General features: G+C 40.7%; 1 protein-coding gene across 2 annotated transcripts in view; it reads right to left on the bottom strand.

Moving 5' to 3' along the window:
• Positions 1–23,406, bottom strand: part of MYO6 (myosin VI) — a 176,261-nt gene extending 152,855 nt beyond the window's left edge. For both annotated transcript variants that reach the window (XM_090035228.1, XM_090035237.1), the window contains exon 1: positions 23,305–23,406. The gene's annotated coding sequence lies outside the window, so the exon portion shown is untranslated. The remainder of the gene's footprint in view (positions 1–23,304) is intronic.

Here is a 23,406-nt window from a genome sequence, read left to right as displayed (position 1 = left end):
ACCCCACACTATGAGTCCAGCCTGCAGGGACAAAAATGGTCTCCATCTTTAACAACCTAATTACTTGGGTGGATGAAGGGAATACTGTAGCTATAGTGTACCTGGACTTCAGCAAGGCTTTTGACAAACAACCTTCTCATAACAAATTGGAGAAATGTAGTAGTTTTATCCAGCCCACAAGGTGGATAGATAACTGGTTCAACAGCCACAAACAAAGGGTAATTATTAACAAGCTCATGTCAGAATGGCAGGAGACCGCGAGTAGAGTCCCACAGAGGCTTGTCTTGGGTCTGGTGCTGTTCAACATGTTTATTTAACATTTGGATGCTGGCAGAGAAAGCTTCTTGAGCAAGTTTGCAGATGACATGAAACTGGGAAGGACTGTGAACATGTTGGAGGATGCAAGCGCAATTCAGAAGGATCTCAACAGATTGGAAAGTTGAGCTAGTGCTAACAGGATGTTCAATATGGACAAATACAAGGTGCTACACCTCAAGTGGAATAATCAAAAACACAAATATACCTGGCTGGATGACAGCTCTATGGGAAAGGACTTGGGAATCTTGGTAGACCACAGACTTAATATGAGTCTGCAGCGTAATGCAGCTGCACAAAAGCCAATATGGTTTTGGGCTACATCAATAGAAGCATTAGAAGCACAGGGAGTCTTACTTCCTGTGCTCAGCATTGGTTAGGCCTCATATCTGGAGTACAGCGTGCAGTTCTGGGCCCCACATTTTAAAAAAGATGTGGAGAAGTTAGAGAGGGTCAAGAGGCAGGCAACAAAGATGATCAAGGGCTTAGAAGGCAAGGTCATATGGAAAGAGAATGAAGGACCTAGGCATGTTCAGCTTGCAAAAAAAGCACTTAAGAAGGGACATGATAGCAATCTTCAAATACATGAAGGGCTGCCATAAAGAAAAGAAAAAGAACTTTTTCTCTCTTGCTGTAGAGAGGAGGATGCAGGCCAATGACTTGAAATTGCACCAAACTAAATTTAGATTGTATCTCTGGAAACACTTCTTCACTGTGAGAATAGTGTGGCAGTGGAATAACACTGCTTAGGAAAGTTCTGGGCTCTCCATCATGGAGGTGTTCAAGAAGCAGTTGGACAGCAAGGGGAGCTGGAAACGCAAACTGGAATCTTGCTCTTCGGCCCTGCTGTGCTTTCCTTTCCCCTATAATAATCCTTAAGGAGCATGTTATCAGAGTTTTTATGCGACTATGTTTCTGTTTGCTGTCATAATGCAGCGTTCTGTTCAAGTCCTTAAGACTTTGACATACAGCATGTTATCCAAATTTCCTGTGCGCTTGTCAGGGCTTAAAAATGTTTCACCATACAAGACATTCTTGCCTTTCAAATTAAATTCCACCTTGCTACTCTAGCTGATGCTTGACATTACAACACGGAGAAAGTCAGGCTATTTCCTTTAGTCAACCATTCACACTGTGGATGCAAGGTACAAATCTTTCAGCAGAGATTAGTTCTAAACATTAATTAGGAAGTGCTGCATGAATCTGACATCAAACAAAAACTGCACCCACCATTAATTTTAAGAGGACTACCATAATGCAACTATGCTCCCTGAAACCAAACAGAAACCATAAGAGACATTTTTAAGAGAAATGTTAATAAGCAGCACACAACTGGCAACCGATAGCTAGCTCTCAGAAGGTCTGTATGTGAAGTAGAAAGCAGAAAATGAAAGAATCAGGAAACATGAATAAGTTCTGTTCTTTCACCTTTTTTAAAAAAATAAATAATCTCATTAGCCTTTCTGAGCAAATTTTTACTTTGCTTAGTTTACTCTACAACTTTAATCTGGGATGGAGTGAGTGTCCTTACCCCTGGAATGTAACAATCTATCCACAACTTGTCTAACAGATTTGATGTAAGGGACAAAGGCAAAAAGCATATCTTAGGGATGTTCAAATGCAAACACTATTAACAAAATTTTACACCCATACACCTTGGCCAAGCCATGGCAAAATAAGTTCCCATTTTAAGTCATCTCATGCTCTGCATCCTTTAGATAGTTTGACATTCACAAGCTATAAGGAGCCTATCTTGAGTTTCAAAACATTCAGTGCTACCCAAATACCAACTGGTTTGGGCATTCAGAGGTGCAGAAATTTAGGAGCTTAAGGAACTCTACTAGGCTACCAACAAAAGCCATAAATGTCCTAGGAGAAACCATTTTATCCCAGGGCAAAGTGCAATCATTCAGATACACAAGTTGATTGTCCTAGGACAAATCCCCAAAAAGATTTATGGGATAAGAAGTGCTAATAGTTTGTCCTAGGACATTCAAAGCATGTCTAAATGTTCATCCCGGGATTGCATCATTGAATGCATTGCTGCTTTTCTGCCGCTGATTCAGCTGCTCACTAAAATCTGACTGAAAGGTCTGTTCTAGGACAAACTTGGCATAACCTTTCCCATGACAAAGGCAATGTCTGTTCCTAGTGAAAACTCAGGGAAACAGAGTAGATAACTGGATCACATTATTTAGGTGGGGGGGGCTTTATAGGTCACCCTTACTTTAGTTTAGACTCCTCTATACCTACTTTATTGTACTCTGAAATCTAAATTCCTTAGCATTTATTAAAATATACTTAAAAAAAGATGGGGGATTTCCATATCTAATCAGTCAGATTGTTATAGAGTTGGTGATAAAATGTAAAAGTGCTATTCTTAACTGCAGAAGGTCTTAGAAGAAAGAAGTATAACAAGATTTAAGCTCTGTGAAGCATGATTAAGGATTATTTGACTTTATCTGCCTCGCTAATGGACTGAGGAACTGGATAATAGATATTAATGCACCAAATAACAAAACACATGGATTCTGCAGCAACTGATCTAAGTTTAGAAGATACTTTTTTCTTAAGTCACGTGGCAAAATTCTTATGGTGGAGGTAAAGTTACGTGACTGCCTCCTGTAAATGCTACCAAGCCTGCAGGGCTCCCCACAAGTCGGGACAGTTAGTAGAAGAGGAGCAGCAACTTCTACTATCGTGCCCCATTACCAAATTTTCAGACCTTTGGGCACCTTTGTGGGCCAGATGACATGGCTCCATGGGCCAGATTTGGCCTGTAGGAATGGAGGTGAACACTCCTGTTTTTCTGCCCTCTTCTAGCATCCTTGTTCTTCTGTCCAAGTTGTCAGAGTCCACAATTCCATTCCTACTTTTAGAAAATGTTGCATGAAATTGTCCCAGCTCTCCCTCTTCCACAACATCAGACGACCCAAAGAAAAATAATAATCTAATATGAAAACCGTAAAAAATGTTGTGAAGGAAAATCTAGCATTTGCTATTTGCATCAGGAATTACCCTTATCTTAAAGATGGGGGGAAATATATAGTTGTTTGGTAAGCAGTAGGTGCACGTTCTTTGTTAAATGCACATTTAAAAATTCTTATCTCTAAAAATAGCTATTTAGAAACAAAGACCACTTGTGAACATGTACTTACATCCACATAATTTCAAATGTACTTCCATGATCTTGTTAGTTTTTAGAATTAAAAAAGCAAACAAACAAAAAAGAAATCCTTACCAAGAAGATTAACTGAATAGGAAGTGAAAACGTGTTTCGATTTCTAAGAGTGTTGAACAGAGAATTTCAAAACTGTTACCTGGAATATACCTTTTAAAGAGTTCAGTTATATACCCTGATTTATTTTGAGATGCTGAACACAATTAATACATAAGGTACTCCAGGAAGTAAGGCCTGGAAACCTCCCTGGTTCTGACTCTTTTTTTAAATGAAAGATGCACAAAAAATATATGCGACCTCTAAGTCAATAAATAAGCTATTTTACAGCTATTTTCAACCAAGCCATTTGGCTGTGGCATTCTACTCTGAAGTGATATTTGAAATGAGTGGTCTCAAATTCTTTGACTGCTTTCCAAAGAAAAGAGTATAACTATTGAACCTTGAGAATCTGAACTTTGAGCATGTGCTGTCTTGCATGATTTTCACTTAAGAATCTCAGACAAATCTTGCAACTAAAAACCGCCAAGTATGAGACTAAGTATGGGAAGAGAGAGAATTTGTGAAGAAAGCAGGTGAATATTCTGGGAGAGACTACTAACTTATACATCTGTTTTCAGATTCTTGATTTTTGGGGAACAGATGAATTTGGAGTAGCTAAGTAGTGAATTCCCTTTTGGGGGAACTTTTCCATATTCAAATTTTAACTGCCTGTACTTTTCCTCAGGTTTTTTGTTGCACTAACTTAGTTGGGTCTAATGAACCAAAGCCTGCCTTTAAAATAATTTTAAGTCACATATTACTCTAGGTTACCAATAAACCAACTCTGAAGATTTAGGCTCAGAATCACAAAGGTGCGTGACCTCCCACCGATCTAACTATTTCAAGACAGCAAGCAAGAAAGATCAACTCTGTAGCCCACTGATGAGGTCATTCCCATGGGAGGCAGATGACCTAGGTCCCTATCCCTGAAGCAGGTGAATATTAATAGATGTCCCCATCCTGCCATGTTACTGGAGCCTCCAACCTTCTGTTCACATAGACTCATGTTCCACTCTCTTCAACAACATGCCCGTCCTAAATTACAGAAGCTACACCTCTCATCCTTTTTAATAAATTAAATGTAAGGCAAGGCTGACAGAATTATACTTTAGTATAAGCAACAGTAAATATATATGTTTGCAAAATATTTTTAAAATAATTTTAAAAGATGACAGTTACAAAAGTGCATATTCAGCATTAGATCTGGGGGAGGCGTGGAAGGAGACATGGCATTCTGCCAAAACTTTCAGCCACAAATCTCAAAACAGCTGTTTGTTTCTTGTAATATAAACCTTAAAAATTTAAATTACTAACATTTAAGTTGTCAGCTTCAGTTTCACCCCAATGAAGAATTAACTAACATTTCCAATGTACTGCTTTATTGGAAAAGTGCAAGTCATAAAGAAGGTGGTATTCAATGTTCTTGTTGCCCTTGATTATCTTAACAAATATCTACAAAAACATAAAACAACTCCCCCAAAACAAATCAAATAACCCAGTCACAACACTAAATACTAAACATTTATTATAGTAGAAGAGTGATGGGGCAGCTGGTACGGTCCAGAGGTTATGCACTAGGCATGGATCTTTTACTGGACCAGCTGCATAGTTGGGATCAAGTTAGACAAACTCTCTCACTCATGGTATTCTTCCTCAGGTCTGACAAATACAAGTCAAACCAATCCTTGCCTAGAAATTTATCAATACTTCTTGCACATAGTTACAAATCTCACACCACCATGAGCCCTTTTTGCTGGAAAAGAAGAAAAGACATGCCTTGTAGCACATGCTGGATGCTTAATAAATGCTTTAAAAACTGACTATTATGACCTGGAAAAGAAGTTTCGTTTACCTACAAGCTTAGAAAATGGCAATGGCAGCATTACTTCCATTCACCTGCAAAGATGTTACAAACCAATGAAAATGAAGAGCTAGAAAGTGTCCCACCACAGAGCAGCTCAATCTGACACTTGGACATATCTACCCATATGCTTTATTCAAGGATTAAAATTTAGCTCCTTAGCTTTCTACTGTGCAACATTTATAAAACATACTTGCCAGATACTAGAAAGAAATTAATTAAATTACATGAAGTGTACTGGCAAAATTAACAGCAGGCTGATCAAAGCCTGAAGATGTTTAACACTGAGAAATGTAGCACTGCATCTGGGAAGAAATAATCTGCAACACACTTGCAGGCTCAGCAGTGCTACAGTAGCTAGCACGACAACTGAAAGAGACTTAGGGATCATGATTGACCATAGACGACTGGATGCACACCTTGTTGGGATCATCCAACCCCAGCAGTCCTTCCTGCCTAAGGACGGCGGGGCTGGACCTGATGATCTTGTGAGGTCCCTTCAGCCCCTAACTTCTATGAATCTATGAATGCCAGCCACTTGTGCTGTTTAACAATTCTTTTGGATTGTTTCAATCCTACAAAAATATAGTTGTAAGTAGCCATATTTAGATTTCTTAACCTTGAAGTTTTCTACCTTCTCTCTCCCCTAAGAAGTATATACAATTTTCTCTACAGTGCCATCAAGCAAACAGATTCGTAAGAGTTTCACTAGGTTCATGCTTCAAGTATGCACTTTGAACCATCCAGGAAGAGCTCTAATAGCCACAAACAACCTAGTTCATCTAGCTGCAATTAGTCTTTGAAACTAAATTCATTCCTTAATTAAGAATGTAGTTGGATTGAAGAGAAAGAGAACGAGGAGGAGACTTTTAAAACATATGGTCTACTACAAGAAAGTAAGTATACTAAATAAAAAAAGTTCTTTATTATTGTATATGACTTTACAGTTTCCAGAGCTCCCATCTTCTCCCATTCTCTTCAGCTTCTTCAGCTCTCCTGTTTCAAGCCTCATGTCCTTTAAACAAAAGCCAAACCATATTTATAAAACAGATTATACTAGATATACAGCCACAAAAAAGTGTAGAAAAAGAAAAGCAAAGATATAGAGGGGAATAAGACATTATTGGAAATGTCTTCTACTTTGACCCTAGTGAGCTCAGGGATGAAATTTTGTGCTGCTTCTTTCTGTGGCAGCACAGTAGGGGGCGCTACTAAGCAGAGATACCCACATCACTGTGCCCAAAAACCTTGCTTCGGGAGTCTCCCATGGGGTGCCTACCACCGGCTGTCCCTCTTCCTGGAGAATACCTGGAAGCCTGGGGTAACGCTGCCACTACCTGGGCACTGGTCTCTGTTAGGGGTCTGTGAAGCCCGAGGCACGAAGAGCCTGCAAGGGTTCGGGGTGCTTTGTCCACTGGTGATATTTCTGACTCCCTTTCTCAGCCCAGAGCCTCCAGGAAAACTTCAGGTAGGACTGAGGGAACATAAAAACACAAGCTCTGCTGGCCGGTTCAGGAGCAAAAAGACTTGCCTCTCCCCTCCATAGTGAAACAACCAGGCATGCTATAACGCAATACCTTTATTGATTGGAAGGGGAGAGGATAGACAAGGAGGTCCAAATACACTTTGAGCAAACACAATCAATCAGAGTCTTGCACCTTCTTGGACGTAATAGTCCTTTTAAAATGCGTCTGCCTAGACATAAATCCCAACTCCTGGCTAATTTCCAAGTTTTTACTTACAGGAATTCATCCAGGCAGCAGACTGGAGGCACTTTGCTTGTGGCTTTTCAAAATCCCTGCCAGAGGAAGAGAGCATCCCCCCTCCCCTCCGGAATTTATCTGGCTGGGTCACCTGGTTGACCAGCCTGAACCAGAAAGAAAGCGGGGGGGGGGGGTCACCTGGGATGACCCAGGGGAGGGCAGAGAGGGGGATTTCTTTACACTCAGAGATCCCTAGCATGACTTAACTATGAGAATCTAATTTACTCCACTCACCAGAGGATTCCTTATGGGCTGAAGAACCATGGCTCTACTCCAACACATCCTAACCCTTTCAAGCCCTATTATAAAGGGAGACTCTCATAGAACAAACTTAGATTTATCTTTTACACTATCTGTGTTGGGGGTGTCCTCCCACTTTTCCACCTCCTCTTTGGTCCTGACTACAGCAGAGGTAAAGATCCTAAATGAAGTACAGTGCACTGAAAGCCCTACAACAGGTTCTGGGTAAGCCTTTTAAACACACACACGGAGCTCGGGGTAGTCCAGCACTTACAGCACAGTGGAGTCACAGAAGGGGAAACAATGAAGCATTTCCCTTGTAGGTTCAGAAGCTTAATAAGCATTAACAACAATGCTTCAAAAAGAAATAGCCATTTCCTTCCCTCATTCCAGCTGCCGAGCCTCATTTAAACATTTACTTCTATCACTACACTAATTTCCCCAACTATAAACATCAGCTTTTCTGAATCAACCTTCTATTCTCACATTTGACTATTAGACTCACTACAGTAAAGCTTTAAATTCTGCCTTTTGACAATATTAATTTTGACCACTTCATAATCTGCAGCTTTGCCTCGTCCTCACCACCCAGAAAAAACTATCAAGGTATTCACTAGTAGCTTCCGCACAACTCTACCAAAAAAAAAAAAAAAAATAGAAGGCTTGCCATCCTTTTCTGACTCAAAAAATACCAGAAGAAGAGACTTTAAAAACATCTGCTGTAAGCATGAGCAACTGGTGCCTCCTGAGTCAGGGGGGCACTTGCCCCCCCAGCAGCCAGTCAGTGACCAGGAGGGGAGGGCCGGACCCCCCCCCCGCAACCAACTATGCCAACTTGGGGGGAGGGGGTCCCCCCTGCAGCCAACTGTTCCAATCTGGAAGTGTCAGCAATGCACCTTTAAGGGCCAGCGGTGCACCCAGAAGGGCCAAGGACACTTCTCCTGGCACCCCCATTCCCCAGCTGGCACTCTTGGAGGGTGGGAGGGAACACACCAGTGCTCCCACCTGCCCCCCCGCCCATCACCTAAGGAGGGAATGCTGGCTGTGAGGGGGTGCACCAGCGCTCTCAGGGGGTGCATGTGCACCCCCGTGCATGCCTTACATGTCACCACTGGCTGTAAGTAAGCATCCTGAAACCAGGACAACACTCCCCAGAACAAACTTCCCTGGTATAAAATAAAGCAAAGACAGACAACAGGCTTACTCTTTAGATGCCGTCTAAAAACCTGAAGTCCCCAACTCCCTACTGATGCATTCAACGTACTCACCAAGAACATCTAGGAATTAATGGTTTTGGAAATACGGCCTGTTAGTAAATACCCTAAAGTCCTCTGAAATTGTGACTAGTTATTCCAACAGCTATCTGGGCCATACAAACACATCACCACAGTCTGACAAATATCAGATCCCATAAAAAAAACCAAAGCAATTCCCACACCACTTTGTCTCCCTGGAAGTCTGCAAACTGTTTAACAGGTCTGCAAAAGATGACTATGCTCAAACAAAAGTATGCCTACACTTACAAGTCAAAGGGGTTAGCACCCCCCATTCAAGATTTCCAAAGGGGTCTGCACCTCCATTCAAATGTTTTTAGGGGGGCTAGAAATGAAAAAAGGTTGAAAACTACTGTTTGAGAAAAGTCAACAGAGTCATTTCTTAAGACTGGTCTTTTACGCGGGCCAGCTCTTTGGGTTTCCATGTATTTTGAAGTCAGACAATTGATAACTCTTGTAAACTGGCATGATAATACCAGGGTATTTCAAACACCACAAACAGATTTAATGAGAGAGACTAAAACTACTTCAAGATACACAGTCAATTCCCATCCAGCCTAGAGGGACAGGTGAGTTTGAAACCCCTGCTCTAAATTAAATACATATTTTACCAAGTAGTACATTATTAAATATGCAGTACAATATTATTTGGAAGAGAGAAAAATCCCAAAGCCTACAAAGAAAATGTGAAGTCTTTGAGAGTTTTTAGAAGCTGTTCTAAAACCTATTTGAGAATTCAGATCTAGGATATTTCAGAATTTCTATAATACGGTTTCTAAACAGTTTGGCTTTCCAATGACCCTACAGAATGCCAAGGCATATTAATATTTTTGTTCAAATATTATGATCATATTTTGAAATAAAAAGCCTTATGAAGGTATGTGACTTACAGAACCTCAATTACTGTATATATGAATTTTATGAATTTTCAGAAGGGACTAAATTATTTTCAGCGCCAAAGTGTAGTTTCTGGGCAGCACCTCATTCTATTATTTCAAAAGGGGGGAAAAAAGGTTTCTTTACATCATCTACAAAACAATCAACTCCTTAAAGAGCTAGGAGGAGCAACTCAGTTTAATATTCTCTGGATTATACGATTATCTTTAGAGCCAAAAGGTTTCCTTTGTCAAAAAATTGTGAACATAGCTTTCTTGTATCCTCAAGTAAGCTATAGCTACTTCATCAATACAGTTTTGTTTACCAAAGAATACATTTTAAATGTTGTGTATAATGTTATTATTTACAGGGCACCAAACATTTGTGTGCATGCCATATTACAGGCCATTAATTATGCTTTTATGTACCTCTCCATACATGGAGAGTTATTCTCAATGAAGCTGTGGGGTAAATTTAAAGTGGAATAGCTATGGCACAATAACTCATGCCTGCATATCCCATAGCAGATCACATTTTCTCTTTTTCCAAGATCAGTTAGCCACCATCAACAGAAAGAAGGGGGACGGAGTGGGGGTGGGGGAGAGAGAATAAGGATAGAATTTAGGAGAATAAAATAAGTCAAATAGAAGAGATGAGCAAACAATATTCTCTCTAAATATGCAGAAGCTGAAATGCTTCCCTCAGGAAGGTATAAATATTGGTCATTATTCTTAACTTATAGAACCTAATTTTGAAGGCTGAATTTGCAGATCTGAATGACTATATTGCTTTTCTGATGAAGGAAAGCTACAGTTACATATACTGGAATGCGCTATACAGTACTATATATTTTTGACAGCCAGGCATCACAAAGTCAACTTTTATTTGAAGGGCATTATCAAAAAAAATCTAATATCTTAAGGAAGTCTCAGATTCAGATCACAAGCGGCATGATTTCTCAGTAAATCCAGCAAAAAAGATAAAATTGTACTATAAAATAAACTGCTTAAGTAGAAACATCTACTTTTCATGCACATTTAATAGCTAAATGCTGGAAAAATCTATACTATTTAGTACAACTGTCACATTATGGAGGAGTAACTCTCCTTAGTTATTTAACAAAGGAAACCAAATAGGCCTGGAGCACTACATAGCTTTATAGTGACATACTGTTCCCGATTCAAGATTTCTGATCCTCAAATTAAAAGTTTAAAATTATTATTTAATCAAGCAAATTCTCCCCAAAGTATAAAGATTAGCAAGTATACCACATTTCACCGTACCGGTTATTTTATGAAGTCATATGACATTTCAAATGTAGAATATATCCCCAATTAAGCATCATACAATTAGTGCTACAGAAAAGCATGCATTTGATTTTTAATACAAAAGATAAACATAAATACAACTTTTTACTGCTTTATGGTAAGTACAAAGTGTCACAGTAACAGAACTAGCTTCATTTCTGCCTCCTTTCCTGTCTACCTATTATGGAGTAGAAAGAGGCAGTTAGCCATTTAAGTCTCTAAGGGCATCTTTACATGTGCTCCAGAATGAGAGGGAGAGCACTTTAATTAGATCACCTCTCAGGATCCACTGTAATTAAAGTGCTCACAGTATCTCATCTGTTCAGCCTCCCATGCTTCAAAATGTTGATGGGTGAGCTTTACAGGGCACCAAACATTTGTGTGCATGCCACATTGCAGGCAATTAACTATGCTTTTTTGAGGAAAGGACTCGTCTATACATAGACATGGGACATCCCTGCACCATTTTGAAGTGTGGGGAAGCTAAATACACATGACACCAAGGCTGCTGGAGAATGCCAATTAGCACACTCCAGAAGACTAGTTACATTTAATTAGCACGTGTTGGAGCAGGCATCGGGCACGTGTATAGGTGCCCTAAAGTGCTACCTTGACTTGCCTTCTGCTTATCACAGAGTAAAATTCTGCAATTCTCTCACTGACTAAACCCTGAGCCTCCAAGCCATGTGTGTCAAACATTTATATGCAATGGAATCAAAATGAGTTCAGGTGTCTTCAGTTCTTCCCTTCTGTTGTTTGCAAGCAATACAAGGCAATGATCAAACAGCATTCTTAAAACTATTTTTAACTGTAATAATAAAGGTGCAAGGGGAAAAATAGGATTTTTACCTACATACATACATGATAAGGCATACTGCTATTAATGATAAGGTAGTGCCCTAACTTCTTTACATGATTCAACAGGAGGTCTCAGTATGATTCCCCAGACAACTGCTACCCTTTTATGAAAGTGTTCTTTTTAAACTGCAAGTGTTCTTTGGATCTTCTATGTTCTTTGGTCTTTTCCTGTCCTGGCACTGTCTTTCAACAACTCCCAGCATTCACTTAGAAGTCACTGATCTTGACTTTTACTCCCCTGCCGTATTCTCCCCTCCTCATAAAACTCCTTCATAAAACTAAACCAATATAGTAAAATAATGCATGTGTCAATAGCCTCTTCACTTTAAAAGCATTCAGACTTGTTAGAAGTCCAAATCTGTCCCATGGAGAATATACCATAGATTTGAGATCCCCTCCTTACTTCCCTCCCTTCCCGCAGGGACAGAAAACAAAAGATTTAAATGTCAAGAGAAAAGCAAGAGATGCAAAAAACCTTCCAGAATTAACTAATCAGAGAGAGTGACTTACTCTGCTCGAAATTAAAAGAATAAATTATAATTCCTGTTGGAGTAGCCAGAGAAAATGGAATGTGATATTTATAAATGCCACGAAATCTTCATTCAGACAACCAATTCACAAAATAGGAAAATAATTTTAACAATGTCCTTCCTAATTAAGCAGAAACGCATCTAATAAACACAGTACAGTATAAATAAGGTTGAAGCCATTTGTAAACTATATAAATTCTTGTAGTTCATAAGTTTTCAGCATAAGGATGATTCAACTCAACTAAACCAAGCACGTTCTTTGCAACAAGCCTTGTGCTGCTGGACATGCATCAATTACCAAATTATAAAAAAAGAGGTGTGCGCACGCTCACACTTGGATTAATACTTTTACAATAAAACAGAGTTTGTCTGGGTAAATTATAGATGCACAAGTCCAAGCCAGCAGGAAATAAACTCCTTCTAAGCAATATGTTTGTAGAAATCTATTTTAGGCAAAACAAACAAACAAAAAAAGACAAAAAAGAAAAAAAAAAACCTTTTAAATGTAAACACACACACGAAAAACTAGTAATGGTAGTTTAGATTGCCCCCAACTTCCATTTTGGTGATTTAGACAAATTAGGAGAACAAGAGAATGAGGCAAATTGTCCTTACTTAAAAATTTACTGCTACTGTTTTAAGATATATGCCAAAGCACGTTCTGACAGAGGATATACAAATACCCAAACATAAATGACTGAAATATTATATTTTCCATTTACAATAGAAAAGACTGTTTTACTACAAAAGAAAAGAAGCTCCTTGTCTGCTGCACTTTAACAATCACTTACTGTGGGTGTTGACCTTTTAAATAAGTCATTATTTTCCATCTAACGTACATCAAGATTACAGCCTAACAAACTTGGTGGCTGAAATTCTCTCAACCAAATTGAGACTCCCTCAGTTAGCACAAACCCCTCCCCCCCATTTAAAAAAAAAAAGAAAAAAAAAGTGGGGGGAAGAAATGTAGAGGATGGTTCAGTAAAATAGAAAACTACTTCAAAATATCTGAACACTTAATGTTACTGTTAGGCTTAAAGTAAAGAAGACATGAAAAAGCATCTTTTCCCCATTCTCTATGGACAACACCAAGTTTAAATGTGTCCTTATAAGTGCAACTACTTTATAAACTTTTAAGAAAAAAATGCTACTTTTTTAAATGCCTTTAAATTATTTACAAGTGTCATGCTTTCAAGAGCACAGCAACTGTTATGCTGCAACAGACTCAAAGGCCATCTAGTGCAACATCCTGGCTAGGGACAGACATTCAAAAAGCCTGAGCTTGAATTGATTCAATCTTTGCAGATAAGTCTAACGTACCTAGGTTGAACCAGTTTGCAACTGCAGAAACATCCCCTCTGGACTGAAGAAGTGCAGGCACATGCCTGCAGTAGCTCAGGCTAGAAGCAGGAGGGGGGCTAGAGCAGCACTCCCTTCCCTTCCACTATGCTGAGCTGAGGGAGGGTGTAGCCAGGCCCTAGCAGGATGCTCCAATTAGGGAGGGGTGTAAACTCTCACCGTGCCTGCACTGTCCCACACTTTTCCCTGCTGGCTGGCTGTTCAAGGGGTGGTAGTGTTGCCAGACCCCAGCCCTGGCTAGCACTCTGAGACAAAGGGAGGGTGTGCATTGCATGCATCTGTTAATGATGCTGAGCTTTTCAATCTCCCTCTGCCTGCTTCTTCATACTGTCTGCAAAACTGACAGGCGAGAGAGCCAGCAGGGGGCTGATAACATAGTGTCTAACAGCCCACTGACAAAAGAAAACCCTCTTTCATTAATTCAAGCTCTTCTTAAACAGTTTTTTCAAGGAAGGAATGGAGGGACATTACCAGCTGACCTGATTAGATCCAAAAACTCCTAAGATGACACTGTTTTGTCTGCCTGTCCCAGTGAAACTGGAGACATACACAAACACCTGAGCATTAGCTAACATACCACATTGCCTAGAGTCTGTGGGGCTGGGGTCCATGCTGTGGGAGATGGGAGGGTGGGAGGGAGAGGGGAATCTCTGCTTGAGCAGCGAGGGGGGCAGGGGGAAGCAAGGCAGACCCTGCTGTGCCTGCAGTCACTACTGGAGCTCTAGCTGGGGAGCAGAGGGGTGGAGCCAACTTGTTCTCTGGAGCAGAGAGCACAGCCCAGGGCTGTGAAGTATCTAAGATGCTGGGGAACTCTGGTTTAACTTAAATCAGGAAGGGGTCTGGGACAGATATTGCATAAACCAGTTTGACCCAAATCAGTTAAGTCTGATACTACATTTAACAATGTTTATCTTAAATCAGTTTCAGCCATTTTGAAACTGGTTTATGTGCACTGAACTTATGTTCTGTTACAGGTTTAAACCAGTTTCTAATCACTTAAACCAGTTTGTGTGTAACATCTGTCCCCAGCCCCTGTGTTTAACAATGGCCAGCCCAAAATGCTTCAGAAGAAACCTGTAGGAGGCACACGTGGGAAATTCTGATTCATCTGTCCCCTTGCCTAAACAAGCCTGACCTGATTTTTAATAAACAAAGATTATCTTAAGTCCTGAAGTGTATGGCTATTTTACCTTCCAAAATTTGTTGTTCTTATAACAACTGCACACACTCTAGCACCCAGTTTTAAACCCTTGTTTAGACTGTAGTAACACTGGGCTTCCTGTGCCAGATTTCAAAACTGATACAAGAAAATGTCTTGTTAATTTCATTTTTAAATTTAATTGAAGACCCACAGTTTGAACTCTACATATCAATATCTTCAAGCATTTTGTTACCATGTTCTTATTATGATTTTAACCCATGTGTCAGATACATATTTAAAACTTATTGATCTACTGATCCCCCTCCTCCCCCCACCACTCCAGCATGATAATTTCTGCTTCTGAACTCCATTTTATACCATATTTTATGAACGATCAACAGATTAAAACACCAATTTTCTCTCACTCCTCCCACCATTCTCTTTCAACAGCACTGCTTAATATTAAAATAAAATGATTAAATATGCCTAAAAGTTCCAAAGAAAAAATTGCTGAAATGGTTCTCAATGCTACAGTGCTTTAGGTAACCATTTATGTATTTAGATGCTCTATATACATCAAGTCATAACAACCCTAAGTAAGAGGTTTAAAATAATTATAATCTAGTCAATCAGTGTAATTTTAAAAGAAAAGACATTAATATCTAGGAAAGAAAAAAAAATACGGCATACTTTTAAAGAACACAATTACCTTTTGATGGTTGAAGTCTCCTAATTATCCTGGACCGTGTTCATTAAATATTTATTTAAGTACTGATACTATGCCATGGTTATCCATAATGCACGCAAGTTACATACAAAAGTGCCATAACACAAGATATACATTTGTTAACTGTGAAAATAAAAAATCCTTGTCCAAGATTTCTTCATCAAGTTTAAATAGGAGCAGAATAGGAGAATACAAAATTTTTGTCTCTGAAATTAGGAAACTGTTCTATGCATCTTGAACTTTAGATGTATACTTTAGTCATGTACAAACTGCATCTTTTTACTCAACAGCTCTAATCTCTCTGTGCATTCTTACTACTTGCCTACTCTTTCCTATATTTTATTCCTAATACTTCAAATCCCCAATATATCTATGGGAGAAATAAAAACAACACCCCACAAGTGATGGCAAGCTTATTCAGTGCCTGCCTCCTTTACCACCTCACCTTACTAGTACTTCCCCCATTGCAGTGGCGAAGGGGATAAATTTAAGATAACTGTTGCCAGCCTTGGCCATTTTCAAGAAGCCTAGCTTACTTCTTTGCTTCCTACTAAACAAGAGGCCCAAAGCCGGTTTCTGAGTGACCATAGCGTGAACTTTTGCAGATGTGACAACTAACTTGATCAGCAAGTAAAGGAAACCATCAAAGACAATTAAACAAAGCACAAGGCCTAAAAGGAGATAAGAGAAGATCATACATTAAATGAGCATTTCTCAACCTGTGGTTGCAACCCAACAGTGGGCTGTAAGAACACTGCAAAGGGTCGCGGGAAGGTCCCAGGGAATTGTGCAGTTTCCCATGCAGGATGCAATGTTGGCAGCCTGTTTTCATTTATTTATGTTGCTTATTTCTGAATTTCTTTCCTCTTGGGCAACAGAGGCAAACAGGGCAACAAACAGTGCTTGTCTACACTAAAAAGCTACACCAATTCACAGTTCAACAGAAAAGCACAGGTTTTACAGAACAGTTGGGCCTTTATGGCTAGGGACAGAAATTACACATAAGCCAGTATAAGTGACCGGGTACCAGTTCAAATCTGTAACATAACAGAAATTCAGTGCACATAAATCACTTTTAAAATGGCCAAAACTAGTTTAAGATAAACTCAACAGATGTAGTATCAGACTTCACTGATTTAGGTTAAATCGGTTTATTGAACTTCAGTCCCAGATCCCCTCCAGATTCAAGTTAGCTCACAGTCCCCCAGCATCCCAGGGTGCTTTACACCACCCCTGCAACCTCCCCTTTTGCAGGGTGGATGGGCTAGCCTTGGCCCAACCCATCTGTTCTAGCCCAGCAGGGAGGTCTGCTTTAGCACCCCCCAGCTTCTGGCTTGGGCCACTGCAGGCATGTGGCTGCATTTCCAAAATCAAAATGTCTATTCACTTGCTTATTGGTTCAATATATGCAATTTATACTAACCTATGAAGATTGAACTGTTTCAGCCTCAGGAGTTTTGACTGGCTGTACTTAGCCAAAATGCTTCAGAGCACCTACATAAATAAGCAGCTATTGGTAGCAAGTTTGGCATGTCTAGGTTTAACAATCCTCCAACTGAGGAGACTAAGGAATTTGAGACGTTTTCAAAGGATGCACAAGATACGCACACATATCATTCTTGGAAACAAAGAGCAGTCTCTGACAGAAATACAGGTGTTAGTTGTGTGCTAGAATGAACTAGAAAATAATGCAATTTTGTTAGTAAGACTCTGGACAGACAAAGACTACCTGTGTTTTTACTCCTGGCTCTGTCATTAATCTGGCTGTGTCCCCCCGGACAATCAGTTTCTTTGTTCCCATTTACTTTTGGATTGTATTTTCTATTAAAAATGGGAAGCTCTTCAAAACAGAGCCTGTCTCTTAGTAGTAGTAGTCCCTGAAGGGACTTAAAAATAAAGTGGGTAAAAAATCACTATTCAGAAATATGCACGCTCTCATTAAAATGGCTTCTATACTGCCTCAGCAGACATTACCCAGTTTTCCTTCCACTCAATGTTAAATAAAACTAGAAAAAAAAAAATCTAACTCCAGCCAAAATCAATGGGATTTTTTTTTAATGTCTGCGAAGTTGGATTAGCTCCAAAACAGATAAATACTTCTACAATGCAGTCACTGCTGTGACTACAGCTCCCACAGTGAGCTAGCGTGGGTACTGCTTGTCACGCAGCCCCAGAAGCACGATGCTCAACACAGGCTAACAAACCACGCATTTTGTAACTTTACTGGGAAATATGTGCATCTCATTCTAATACAGGTACTACCAAAGTTACACTCTAGCAATACCTTTGCTAACTAGTTCAAAGCTACTTCAAGTAGGTCAACACATAGCTGCAATTACAGGAATGACCACAACATAGACATGGTTTTATGCAACCACTGGGAAAATTAGATCCAAAAACAGCAGTCCATAATATTTCTTGGTGGCAGGCCAGACAGGCCTACCTCAGGTCCAAGACTGGCCAGAATCAGGACCTTGCAACTGCTGCTGCTTCAACCTGCTGCGGCTTCCATGTCTGACTGTGGTACAGCATGGAAAAGCTCCCTGACGCAGCACAGTGCAGTGCAACATGGCACAGGGGAAGACCACCAATGCCTCAGCAACACAGGATGGATGCAATGGTTCCATGGTCCACAAACGGTTGAACACTGATCTACAGCAATGTGTAATCTAAAACAATTTGGCTGGATTATTTCTATTGATATTATTCAAAGGAGATGAAAGAAGTGAAAAATTCATAAATCATTATACATTTATATTTATGAACACAATATAATTAATCCAATTAGAAATAAAAAATCCAAGAATGTAAAGCTTTGCCTTGCTATTAAAAAAAAATTCTGAATTTATGAAATCCTGACCATTAAAAATTGAAAACTGCTTAGCCTGTCATGTCTGGTTTTTTTAGGCTTGCATTTAAATCACTTCCTCCACAGACCTTTAATTCACAAGGAATTCCATTCTGTGTGCTCATGATACACACTCACAACTGACACTGCCCTACATCAGCATCTCAGAAACAGGCACATTCAGTAGGCAGCCAAGAGTGCTGACTGTCAGTCAAATCAAACAGAAAAAGTTGTCTGGTCATTTCAAGTAAGTGGAATGCAAAACCCAATCTCACATTTTAACATATACAAGTTTAAACAAGGTACAGATTAGTTTTGAAGCGTGTGCATCCATTTAAATAGAGCTAAATAAAGTCACAATGGCTCCAAACTGACTACTAAAACCATGTTTTCTTAAAATTAGACATTACAGATTTACATAATCTTTATCACACATATTACGCACCCCGAAATAAGATATGCAACTTGTTCTTGAAAGGCAGAATGAAGGGGAGGGTGGGAGATTTCCTTGTAGTATGTAACCAAGTAGCAGCAGCTGGGGAGCAGAGCCTCCTCATTGTTCTACTCCCTGTGGATCAGCGTGGGCATTACTTTCACTTTGCCCTGGTAAGTGGCAGAAACTGCTCTGAATGCATTTCTCACATACGATGCACATACCAATTTACAGTAGCTGGGGGGCAGGATTGTAAAAAAAAGATGCCATGTGAAAAAATACAGAGTATATTAAAACAAAACAGCTACTCTGTATCCAACTGTAGCTCTTTAAACTATAGATAATATCCCATATAATACATGCTACAGAACATAGTAAAAATATGAGTAAACTTATTTTACTTACTGTTTTGACCTTTCTGATCTTTGCTGATTTACATGATACCATGGCCCCAATCCTGTGTTGTGTAGGTTGCAGTGGAAGGCACCAGGCCACCCCATCAGTACACAACACAACAAGGGTGGCCAACCCAGATGTGCCACAAGTGGCATTCAGCAGATCAGGGAGAAAACAGGCAGCACAGAGGCAAACAGGGCAGCAAGCAAATAAGGCTGGCAACAAGCAAAAAGCAGAAGCAGCAGACCAAGTAGGGGAAGATGATAATAAATACAAGTCAATTAAAGACACTGTGGGAATTCCATTTATTCTGAATACTAAAATAACTTTTCCTGGACACACAAGGGACTGAATCATAGAAGTGCAGGACTGGAAGCAACTTCAAAGCAAACATAAACTAGTCCAACACCTTCCTATGCCAAGACTGGATTAAGTAGATTTTGACCATCGCACAGATGTTTTTCTCATCTGTTCTTAAAAACCTCCAACGAAGAGGCTCTACCACATCCTGTTTCAAGGAATCTCCGCTCTAGCAGTTAGAAAGTTACTTTCTCCCTCTAATGTCCAACTTAATTGTTTGCTTTATACTAACCTGATGTATTCACATCTTCCCAGAAGCCAAGGAGAGCAACTGATCATCACTACCTCCTTTAAAACAACTATTTTTATTTTGAAAGATTATGTCATTATTTTCTAAACTAAAAAATCCCACTTCAGTCAGCCTTCCCTCACAGGTCATGCTTCCAAACCTCTTATCATTCTTGTTGCCCTCCTCTAGAGTCCCTCCAATTCATCTACATCTTAAAGGGCGATGCTCACAAGAGGCTACACAGTATTCTAGCTAAGGCCAAAATAATAATCTCCTAATTACCTCTTTCATGTAGGCACTCCTGTTAATAATGTTGAGATGTATTACCTCATTCAATGCATGATACATTCTAACCCTTAGATTTTTTTTCTGCTGTGCTGCTGCCTAGCCATTTTGATTTAGTTCTTTTGATACAGCTTTCCTTTCTTTGCATTTATTTTTACTGAATTTTATCTGGCTGATTTTGAACCATTTCTCTAACCTACAGAAATCACTGTGAATAATGAGCCTGTTCTTGAAATCTCTCCCAGTTTGGTGCCATTGTCAGATTTAAACGTACTCTTTAATCCAGGTGTTGGCAAGGTTTTCCAGCAGGTAGACAGGTGGGAGAGACTTTAACAGAGCTTAGCTCTGAGTCTACATTGCTTCAAAGCCAACCCATACTATGCCACCAGAGTCAGAGCTACTGCTTCCACCTGCCATTTGGACAAAGCCCCACACTGCAGAAATGCTGCTGAAGCCCCCCAGGTCTGGATAAAATGGCCCCATGGCTCAGACCCAATCTTCAGGATGCAGGGTTCCCAACTCTAGCCTATTATCCCAGTCATTTGTGAAAATAATAAATAAAACTGAGACAAGGCAGGCTCTCCAGAATATCACTCAAAGTACCCTTCTGTTTAAGGGAGATTATTCATTAGAAACTATTTTCCACCTCATCTAGTCGTAATTCCTTAGCCCACTTGTAAAAATGTCAAATGGGATAGTATCCAAAGCCTTGTTAAAAAAGCAAGATAAAAAGATACTAGATACAATTATTTAATATAAACTGGATGTACAAGTTATAGTTTTAACCGGAGTCTATCAAACTATATAGTATTGTCTTTATTCTTAGTGTAGTCAGTCTCTCTCAAGATTTTTATGTTTCACAAAGCTGCCACTATAAAATGTAATTAGTTAACCTATTTCTGTCTTTAAAAAAAAGGGTACTAAAAGATACAGTCAGGTTAAAATTTATATTTTTACCATGGTAAAAATACTTTCAGGGATTAGTAAATGTTTACTTTTCACTATTTTTATTTTGCATTTATGCCAGTCTATACAATGAAGTCAAATAAGTCAACTAGTTTCACTTTTGTCTACAATCACTCCCTTCTCACATTTTAGGCAAACAATGTAAAGATGTGTCACAATGCTCATCAAATACCACAGGAAGACACTGTTTTGAAAATATTCCAGAAGCTTTAAACACACAACTTAGAGAAGAAAAGCAACACATTTTCCCTTTTTTCCTTGAAAAAGAACTCTACCGCTGAATTTGACCTGAGAATTTAACCTCTTTGCATCCTGTTAATTTGTGACATTTGCAACAAAGGAAAACTAGACTGTATTGTCAACCTTTGTACTCTAATTGCTGCAGACTAAGTTCATAGACCATTTTACAGCCCAATAACTTCAGCTAAACAAAGAGAAATTAGATCACATCACAGAAAGTTCTTTTCCTTCCTGACCTACCCAAGGCACCAATTTTAAAATTATGACATACACATACACTCCCTGGTCAGAAACAAAAGGGCTGCTGCATACCAGCAACAGCCCGTAAACTACGCGAGAGGTAGAAAACACCCTTCATTTAATTTGTGTTGTCCATTAATTTAGCCACAACAAAGTTTTACAGGTTTCTGGTATCACAGGACTTACTGCTTAGGAATGCATCTGTCATACAGCATGTAAACACTGATGATACCCAGGACATGCTGGGCACTGAACTTCAGGCAATGACTGAGTAAGCATAAGGGAAAGAACCTTCACACAAAACCTTTCCCTGCTTGACTATTATTTAAAAACGCAGTGCTTAGAAATTAAACTCTCACCGGGATTTTAAAAAAAAAAATTATACCCCGCAACCCCCACAGTAGCATCTTCAGCTCCTGAAGGGGAGACAACAAACCACTGAAAACTCATGCAACTCATGAAAACCTAGGCTGCTGTTATCTGTGCAAGGGGAAGGTTCTCCCAAAGCACGGTAGCAAGGAATTGTCATCTTAGATGACATGACTGCATCTACACGTGCACTTTAATGTGCAGTAGTTTATTTCACTGCACATTAAAGCACCATGTAAAAAAAACGTGGGGTAACACTAATGCGCAGTAAAATAGACAACTGCATTAAACATCACTTAAAAAATGTCTGCTTTCTATACGGTGCCTCTGACTAGTCTAACATGCATTTATTTAGTACCTCACATTGGAGGTACAGTACTAAATTTAATGCGTATTAGGAAAAGGGCATTTACACATACACAGACGCTCCCCTGCCCCCAGCCCCCCAGTTTGTGGGGGAGAGGGATGTGGGGGAAAGGGGTGCCCCAAGCAGCCCCTTGCAGGGTGAAACTCTGCCAACCTGCAAGGGAAAAGCCAGTTCCCCCTGATTTTCTCCTTGAAAAGGAGAATCCTTTTTGAAAGTATGTCAATCTATTATTCTTGTGACCCATTTCTGGGTTGTGACCCACAGGTTGAGAAACTCAGGCTGATCATCTCACCCCTGCCTGAGGCAGGATCATCCCTGCCCAAGCCGTTCCACACAAGCCATCACCTGAACGCCACAGAAGGCTGCTGTCAAGGCAGGCAAGGGTCCCCAGATAGATGCAGTCTCCTTTATTAGACAGACCAACTCCAAAGTTGGAAAAAGGTTCTTTGCAAGCTTTGCCAACTTTCAGGCTTGCAAAGAACTTTTTCCAGCTTTTGAGTTAGACCCAGGGGGGTACAACCAACAACCCCTCTGTCAAGGCAGGCAGGATACCGCTTCCCACAGTAAGGAAGTTCTGATGAGGATAATTACAACTAGTATTATTAATTAAATACGTGTTATGAAGTTAATTATCATCATCCCACTTCTCTAGCAGAGAAGGAGGTGGCGAACAGTCACGGGGGGGCCGGGGTCCCCAGGGAAGCCTCACACCCCTGAGCCCCGCGCCCGCCCCTCGGCCCCACGCGCACGGGGAGGGAGGGGGAGACAGGCCGCGGGGCAGGGCAGGGCAGGGCAGGAGGCCCCGGCGGGGCGAGGGCAGCAGCGCCGGCCTCGGTGCGAGCGCCCCTGCTGTGGCCGGGCGCGGGAGCCCCCGCGGGGCAGAGCCGGGCTCGGGCCAGGCGGCACTTCCCCGGGCTGCCCCCGCCGGCCCCCGGGGGAAGGAGCGGAGGCGGCGCCGCTTCTGGCCCAGCCAAACCGGCGGGGCTGTCACAGCCGCAGCCGCTGTCCTACCGCCCCGGCCCCGCGGCAGCCCGCGCCGCGCTGCGCCTCGAGGACGAGGACAGGAGGAGGGAGGGAGGAGGGGACGCGGGCGCTGTTACCGGCGGGCGCTGCCGAGCTCCGTGTCCGGCGGGCGCAACTGCTCCGCGGGCCGGGCTGGGCCGGGCGCACGTCAGCGCCGGCTGCGAGCGGGGCGGGGGCGG

This window comes from Crocodylus siamensis, chromosome 1 (assembly GCF_052110815.1).
Source record: "Crocodylus siamensis isolate JL-2025a chromosome 1, ASM5211081v1, whole genome shotgun sequence".
In the NCBI taxonomy this organism is placed as follows: Eukaryota; Metazoa; Chordata; order Crocodylia; family Crocodylidae; genus Crocodylus; species Crocodylus siamensis.
This window is presented reverse-complemented; position numbering and strand designations above follow the sequence as displayed.